Genomic DNA, 9,377 nt, shown 5'->3' on the forward strand with positions numbered 1-9,377 from the left:
TCTCTTGATCTTCTGGTGCAATAGAAATATTATTAGACCTCGAATATCCATCAAGAAAACAGTACCACCCTTTTCCGGCAAGTCTATCCAACATCTGATCCATGAAGGGCATAGGAAAATGGTATTTTTCAGTCCATGCATTTAATTTGCGGTAATCCATACACACCCTCCATCCAGTAACCGGTCTCATTGGCACAAGTTCATTTTTCTCATTGGGGACCACAGTCATTCCCCCTTTCTTAGGTACACACTGAACAAGCATACCCAACTACTATCGGCGATCGGATAGATTACTCCAGCATCCAACCACTTAATGATTTCTTTCTTCACGATCTCTTGCATAGGTGCATTTAAGCGTCTCTGGTGCTCAATACTTGGCTTATGATCGGGTATGAGTTGGATTTTATGAGAAAAAATCCCAGGAGGGATCCCAATAATGTCCGCAATAGTCCACCCAATAGCTCTTTTGAACCTTTTTAGCACTTTCACCAAACTCTCAACTTGTTGTTCATTCAGGTATGATATAATGATTACCGGCAAAGTGTCACCATTTCCTAAGAATTCATACCTGAGATGATGTGGGAGAGCTTTTAGTTCTAACTTTGGATCCTCCTCTATAGATGGTTTCGCGGGTAGAGACTCGCGATTCTTCATGTCTAACTCATATTTCTTCGAATTAAACCGAACATCACCTCGATCAAGAGCCGCGACTAATGACTCATACTCTTCAATGCAATCGTTATCAAAATTCATTATCACTGCCGCTAATGCTTCTACACCTAGACGTTCTTCTATTTGTGTCTTAGATGACTCATCAACGTTGTAGGATATAGCAAATACCGATTGGAGCTCAACACTCTGCCTCATGGACCTACAAATGTTAAAGGTCAGTTCCTCATTGTTCAACCGAAATTTCATCTGCCCCTTTTCCATATCTACTAAGGCTCTTCTAGTAGAAAGGAATGGCCTCCCAAGAATAATGGGCACTTCAAAATCGACTTCACAATCAAGAATAACAAAATCTGCCGGAACTATGAACGACTCCACTTTTACTAGCACATAATTGAGTATCCGTATAGGCCTTTTTACTGTTCGATCGGTCATCAGTAGCCGCATTGCAGTGGGCTTTGGATCACCCAAACCCAACTTCTTGTAATTCGGGAGGGGCATGAGATTTATGCTTGCCCCTCAATCACATAATGCTTTTGCAAAATTTAATAGCCCGATTGTACAAGGAATACTGAACGCACCCGGATGTTCTTTCTTTTGTACCAGAGGTCTTGTAGCAATAGCACTACAATGTTGCATTCTATCATCATCCTCAAAAGTGACCGATCTTTTCTTTGTAACTAGATCTTTCATAAACTTGGCATAACCGGGCATTTGTTCTAAAGCTTCTACCAAAGGGACATTGATAGAAATTTGCTTCAACATTGTTATAAAATGCCGATATTTACCATCCTCGGTCTTATTCACTAATCTTTGAGGAAATGGGGGTGGTGGACTAGGCATGGGGGTTACCTTTTTAGGCTCTTCAGCATCTTTTCCAGTGTTATCTTCTACTTCACCATTAACCTCTACCACTTAATCAGTATCTTTTGTCACCTTTTTCTCATTAGACGGCATAGGTGGGTCAATGGTTTGCTTATCACCGCGAGTAGTGATTGCCATACAATGTCCATCATTTTTCAGATTTTGGACAGTGTTGCTAGGAAGAGTGCCCGGTTGCCGTGTGTTCACAGTCGCAGATAATTGGGCCAATTGTAACTCAAGCTGCTTAATCGATATTGCATGTGTATCGAATTTCTGCCCAATACCCGCTAAATAATTCCTCAACTCTTTAGTGTGCTCATCACTAGCATCGAACCTCCTCATCATTTTATGCAACATATCCTCAACTCGCACCATACTACCTCCACCATCCCTAGGAGTAACTTCACGATTTTGAGGAGGAACATAGGGCCCATTCCTATCATTTCTATTACCATAGTTACCCCTGTTGAAATTGTTGTCACGGTTGTAATTTCCTTCTCGAACATAATGACCCTCACGATTATAGTTACCATAGATCCGACCTTGGTTCCCTTGACATTGGCGCCAATTCTCCTGATTAGAACCTTGGGCACTCAGTCAGAAACCCCCCGTCTGCTCATTCACCGCATAGGAATCCTCCTCATAATAGCGTTCATCATTTGGTGGTGGTGGTTTAGACAAGTAGTTGACTGCATTTATCTTTTCTGCACCCCCAGTGACATGTTTTAATACCAACCCAAGCTCAGTTCTCATCTGAGCCATCTCTTCACGAAACTCATCTGTGGGTGGATTGTGAGTGGATTGCACTGAGAAGATATTTCTCCCAGTATCTGACTTCCTAGTACTCCAAGCTTTATTGTTCCGGGAGATTTTCTCTAACTGTTCAGCAATCTCAGCATAAGGACACTCCCCATAAGAACCACCTGGTATAGTATCCAACACCGCTTTATTTTTATCATCCTGTCCCCGGTATAATTATTCCTTCAGTGACTCATCATCTATACGGTGATTGGGGACGCTTCTCAAAAATAAGGTGAATTTATCCCAAGAACTACTAACTGATTCTCCTGGTAGTGCCACAAAGTTGTTCACTCTATCTTTGTGGTTTAGTTTCTTGGAGACCGGGTAGTAGCGTGCTAAGAAAACGTCCCTTAGTTGGTTCCAAGTGAAAATTGAGTTATAAGGGAGCTTAGTGAACCAAATAGCAGCCTTTCAAACACTCTTAGCCCTATTACATCCAAGTCCAAGTAAGGCTCCCTACACAGCTTTTACACACTGCCCTTACCTTAGCTATATGGGCATGTAGATCCTCAGAAGGTAGCCCTGAAAACAAACCTCTGGCAGTGAGCATTTTCATCAGGCTACTAGTTACCACAAAGGTGTGGCCTGGTGGTAGAGGGGGAAAAACAAGTGGCCCATCGGAGTCTGCTATATTGTCATAGCCTCTGTAGAATTCTTGGGGCCGTGGAGCGGGATTTTGTCCCCTCTGTAGGTTTTCACCCGTAGCATCGGGTAACAAGTGACCATGAACATCAACTGGAGCTGGCATGTTCTGGTTTGGATTATCATCATAAATACCCAAGTTTCGATTCATGTTGCATAGTATACGCTCTAATTCGTGATCATAGGGAAACAAGGGTTCTCTTTCTCTCCGTGTATTTGGAATACAAGGAAGATAGTTCTGCAAGAATATAAAAAAAAGAAACAAAGTAAAATTAAAAAAATATCGGCTAAACTATAGTAATAAGTTTAAGTTAATCTAAAAGCTATAATCCCCGGCAGCGGCGCCAAAATTTGATACGCTCAAACTTACTTCTCAAATAAGAAGTAAAGCGGTCGTGTCAAGTAAATAACCCAACTAGTGAGGTTGGGATCGTTCCCACGAGGAAAATAGTCTAGACTTAACTTCAACTTGTTATTACTATTGTTCGGTTGATGACTTCCTTGGAAAGTAAAAACATAAAAAGGGGGGTTTGTATTTCCTAATGAGTAAAAATAACTAGCGAAATTGAAAGAGACACTTAATGGGTTTGAAAGTTGGGTTTTAATCAATTAATCAAAGTAACTAGGGTTTACGTGTTCCCCACAGGTTCATAACTTGATAATTCTAACTATAACAATTCTTTCCTAGTATCTTGCATGCAAAGTGATAAGTTATGTATTTCTAAATACTTGGTCCGGCATCTAGAAAATTTCACTCCGCACCTTGGTCCGGCTACGTGTGTTGCTATACTAACCCTTACCTTTACCCCATATTAAGCATTGCATTCGATATTTGACTAAGTTATTACCTTGTACCAATAAATACTAGCCAATTAGATAGTATACACTAAATTTATGTTGATAATTCTTTTTCTATTATCTACCTCCTTCGTCCGGCAAGTAGCATTAAGGCGAGTTCTAACGTTGGCCATCCGTTAAAAATACTTCTAAGCGAAAGAATTATCAATACATTGAAGACACTATTCTAGAATTGTTATTTTAGTTAGATTTTATCTTATTATTCACCCATGGTTCCCACAATCCTAGTTATGGAGTTTAGTTACCCATAGTCATAATCATAATACTCATATATATGATATAAGAATTCATGCACTTACTTCAATGAGAAGAATAAAATCCAGAAATTTACTTGATTAATCGACAAAATCACCAACAATCAACTCCAGAGAAAAGTGTAACAATCCAAAGTGTAATAATCAAAAATAATCTCCTCACAAACAATATATAATATAAAAGTGTCTAATAACCAAGAGTCTAACCGTATGAGAGTCTAACCCAAAAACGAGGTTTTTACAACTATTTATAAACAAACAAAAACCTAATAAAAGAAGGACTCTAATTGCTGGAAATTTGTCAAAATGTGGCTGGGTCGACGGACCTCACGACGGGTCGTCGTGGTCATGACGGGCCGTCATGGACTCCGTCGTCCCATAATTTGCAAATTCTTCTGCTGCTCTCTTTATTACCCTCGACGGCAGGTATGACGGATCGTCACAAGCACAACGGTCTGTCGAGGGTCTTCGTTCCATAACACATGAACTCTTGGAATTTGGGTACTGGGAATACTTCTCTGATAATCACGACGGACCGCCATGGCTATGATGGTCCATCACGCACTTCGTAACCCCACATTTGGTCAGACTTCCCCATCTTCCTTCACCGGATTCACTACGATGCCACCTACGGACCGTCACAGGCAGGACGGACCGTCACAGGCAGGACGGACCGTCACAAGCTCCGTAGGTGGTACTTTTCTGCATTTCTTGCTCAAAAACTTCCGCGTTCATTTTTAGACAGATTTCCTGCAAATAAAGAGAAACTTACATACAAATTAATACAAAAAGGCTTTTGGACACACACTAAACTTAAGGAAAAAGCATTAAAAATACCGTGAAACCACGGTATATCATGAATGTCAAGGGTTCATGGAGAATTTCTCTGGAAAACAACAATTATACATCAATTTCATCATATATGAACGTTTGAAACCATTTGTGTAAGAACCCAAGATTTAGAGTAGAAAATGGATTTTTTAGCTTTTTGACATCTTTGAAAATCATCTTTGAATTGGCTCTAAGGTGATATCAAGCCGTTGATGAAGAACTCTCATGCCTTAATCGAAGAATCCAAAGCTAATTGAAGAAGAAACTCCATCGAAGACCCATCTTCAAGCTCCATCTTCACTTTGAACTCACATGGAGGTTTTTTAATGAAACTTTAGGAGGGTTTTTGATTTAGATGCTAGGGTTTAAATGAGAATTTAATCACTTATATACTCTTAAAATAAATTTCAACCCTAAATATGTTTGTATATGATTTTAAGACCTACGACATGAGTTTCATCCAAAACAAACACGTAAAACTCGACGAAATATACATAGACACACAAGGTCGTTTCAAGGCAAGCCTTTCGAACGTCATGGACGTTTGACCTCCAAACTTCTCGAAACATTACACACTGCCTATATACACTATAATAACTCATTTAAGGACCTTATAAGATCATGCATCAGATATACAACCACATATGAGGTATATAAGTGACTTAGTCGTCGAACGTCTTGGTCGTCCCTTGACGCTTGACTTCCAATGCACTTAAACTCTTAGACACTGCCTCAAACTCACATTATAAACCATTTTAGGACATTATACCATCATGAAAACAATGTTAGGCTCTAGCTTCACCTAAGTCATTTTCGAGGTCTTACATTTCTTGGCATTACACAAGCATTGCTTTAGGTTGCTTATGTGTGTGGTTAATATCATGTTGGTTTGACTTATAATGTTCTATGTGTTTACTTGTTGAGTTATTAAATATAATGCATGATTTTGACTAAATTATGTCTTTTTAATGCATTAATGATTTTATGCATATGAGTCATACTTAGTACATGTGTTTTGTACTAACATTATAAGAAAATATCTTTTAACGAGAGAAAATTTTGTCGTTACTAGTCAATAACGACTGATAAAAATTTGGTCGTCACCGGTCGCTAAAAGCTCCGTCGTTAAATGTTACGACCGGAGTAAAAATCCGATCGCAAATTTTGTAATGACAACATGAAACCCAGTTGTTATAAGTTCTTTCAGTAACCAAATTATCTCTTCGCTAATAATTATTCCGTTCGTTAAAGTGTTCTATTATGATAATAAATTTCATCAATATAGGTTCTTTTAGCTACTGACTTGTACCTATATGTTAATCGTCTCGTAACTTTCAACATTATGAAATACTAATTATTCTTTTGTAGACATTCACATAAATAAATGTGACATACGAAAACATTAACAAAAAATACCACATATGTATAACAACACATCAAAATATCTATTAACAATGTACTGATACAACTTCTTGACATTATAATTTGTTTACTCTTGAAAAAAGAAAATAAATTATATACAAATTTTAACATGTATAAACAATTCTATGAAAAAAGAGAACTTGTCTAGATCTCTCTTGTGCTTTAACTGGATCTTTAACAATTCAGTTGTTTATACTTAAACTGCACTTTCTTCATAGGCAAGTTCTCCGTACTTCAAACTCATTACCTGTTAAAACAATAAGTTCATGTAAGTTGAATAAAATACTCCTAATAACATAATACCATTTTATTGTATTTGTTGTCATAAATAAAAGATTAACCAAGTCCTATGATAAGATAGATTGCTGATATTTGGTGATAAATCGTGCAAGATTTATGTGGAAGTAAGTACCTTCAGCAATGGAAGAGGCCCGACCAGGGGTGTTGGCAGTTTGAGGGATTAGGCAGAAACATTGAATAAGTGACTAAGTTAATCTGCATGAGGGTATTTGTGAATTTAGCTGTTGTTTTAAGGCTCTGCCCATCGTGTCTTCCTTTGCGGAATTATACAAAAAAGGAATGTTTGAGCTCCTGGCGTCTGCTTATTCAATCATTAGCACACAAGACTCAGCTCACTTTCAGGCAATGAGTGAAAGTAATGTTATAAACTATGTGTTGTGACAGAGTTTATGTTGGATTTGGCTTCTGAAATGCTTACATGAAGAAGCAGATAGTTATAACATAACCGAAGTTAGACATCAGTAAACTACTATGCTTGACTGAATATGTGTTCCATCTGGAGCACTAGTAAGTTTGTCGGTACCAGATTAGGTGTTTTTCTTACTCTAAATGATTGGAGATGTTAGTAGGCCAAATATTATATCAAAAGATTTATTCATGGTTTTGATTATTAACCTCTCTCTGCATGAAGTTGAGAAGAGTACTGTTCTTTGAAAGTACTTCTTCAAAAAGGCATTACTAGATATCAAACAATGTTGAACAGTATCTAAGTTGCAGCTCCATATATATTTAGTACTACCCATAACACATCAATGAAAGTTACAAATATTGTTGAGGAACTGCACAAGTAATAATTTTGTCTGTATTAAAGATAAGAATGTGAGTTGATCCTACCGCATTCTGTATTCACAAGGATAGATAGATGACACTAACTTTGAAATCCATCTATATTATGCAATTCTCAAGTGATATGTATTAGAACACTTGTTGATTCACCATAAATATTTAGAATAAACATTGTGATAAATTGTCTATGGTTTTGCAACAAATGAACTTTAGAAGAAATCATGTTCAAAATATCTCGACAACTTCATTTTTGATGAAAATCTTTCATATCAAGTTTAAAATATTTTGACAATTGAATTCTATAAACCAGCTCTCCTCCAACACCCTGCCCAACATTCCTGCTTGATAACAAATTCAGCTTCTGAAATCCTAATTTGCACAAATATACACTCGCATTTTGATCTCTACACACCATCGTATGGTAAATCATGAAGAATATTTATATCTCAAGGTTCAAACACATTTCCAAAAACCTAAATCACTTTGTATTTATCTCTTGTATCAGAAACAAAAGACTTAACTAAACAGGCAATAGACACCATGACATACCATTCATATTAAGTAGTTTAAATAAATATCCCTGCATGAAACAAATAATTTTCAAGTGCAAAGTAGTAATATCATGCTCGAAATGCACTTCCACGGGTAAATATATATGGGCATCAATTATTCTGATTATAGAAATTTTTTACAACCCACTCAATGACAAAAACACTAAAGAATGATATACCACATTTATAACTGTGAAACCTTAAAAGCTAGTCAATGAAATCAAAAAATTAGAAAACCAAAATTACCAATCAAATGAAATTATGCCAAAAGAAATTAAAACTACACCCAGACACAAGTGCTTCATATATTTAAAACTTTTTCAGTGAGATATGACATATTCAAAGTAGGTGATAGTTGAATCATATAGCAACTAGATGGCCTCTTCATCCACCTTTCTTCTAAATGTAAGACAAGCATGCTACTTTTCTAAGAGAAATTATATGTTTTATTTAGATATCAATTAAATTCTACAAAAATATTATTGAAACAGAAAAACAGTATTAGGTAAATATTTTATTATAAATAAAGAATAACATACCTCAGAGGTGCTACTATAATAAGTTCTCATAATATTAGAAGGCTTCAAAAAGGGATTGTTTTTTTCAAAACTACATCAATTCAAAAAAAATTACATATAAAAACTAACTTTAGTGAATATATTAAGTGAAAAAATTGAAGTGAAAAGAAAAAAAATACTAAAAGCAGAACGCAATTAATCAAGATAAGGTTAAAGAATAAAGCGACAGTATGGTGAAATGTAGACAAAGATTTGTGGTGGAGGTGACAAAGGAAGGGCTAAATATCATTTTCACCTTCAAAGAGATGAGCGATTACTTTCAATTGAAACAAAGTACTAAGTTTACCATACTCACAAACCTTGGTAGAATCCAAATACTATGTAATCAAAGTAAATAAACAAAGAAGGAGAAAATCAATTGAAGAGTAACACAAATTAAGAAAAAGAAATTCGTACACAAGAAGAAACCAGTTTCAGATGAAGAGTTCTGATTGAAAGGATTAACCTAGACAAACACGAAGATAGAATTTACTGCATTTTATTGTCTGTAGGTTTTCTTTATTATTTTCTTTGGACGGGGTATGCATAGTCAGAGGGATCTAGGAAACTGAAGGACATATCTAGCGGTTCTTTTTTATTTGTCCGATTTTAACGACCGAAAATATGAATATTTTAAGACTCGGATTATCTAATTAATACTTTATCTTAAAAGTTGACTTTAACGACTGGAAATAAACCCAGTCGTGATAAGTATATTTGTATCGACAAAATTTATAACCCGTCGTTAACAAATGGTTGTTAAAAGTTACATTACCCATATTTCTTTCCTTTTTCCAACATTGAAGATTCCGCCATTGAAGAGCTTCTAGGACACTTTGTAA

The 9,377-nt window shown here is 36.3% G+C and overlaps 1 long non-coding RNA gene across 1 annotated transcript; it reads right to left on the reverse strand.

Annotated features, from left to right (window-relative positions):
- Positions 1-6,361: 6,361 nt before the first annotated feature.
- Positions 6,362-9,117, reverse strand: LOC114074410. Its single transcript, XR_003574808.1, has 2 exons — positions 6,754-9,117; positions 6,362-6,588 (listed from the first exon to the last, which is right to left on the reverse strand). It is a non-coding gene; the product is annotated as an uncharacterized LOC114074410 (long non-coding RNA).
- Between the last annotated feature and the right edge of the window lie 260 nt (positions 9,118-9,377).

Source organism: Solanum pennellii, chromosome 10, assembly GCF_001406875.1.
Source record: "Solanum pennellii chromosome 10, SPENNV200".
NCBI classification, from domain to species: domain Eukaryota; kingdom Viridiplantae; phylum Streptophyta; class Magnoliopsida; order Solanales; family Solanaceae; genus Solanum; species Solanum pennellii.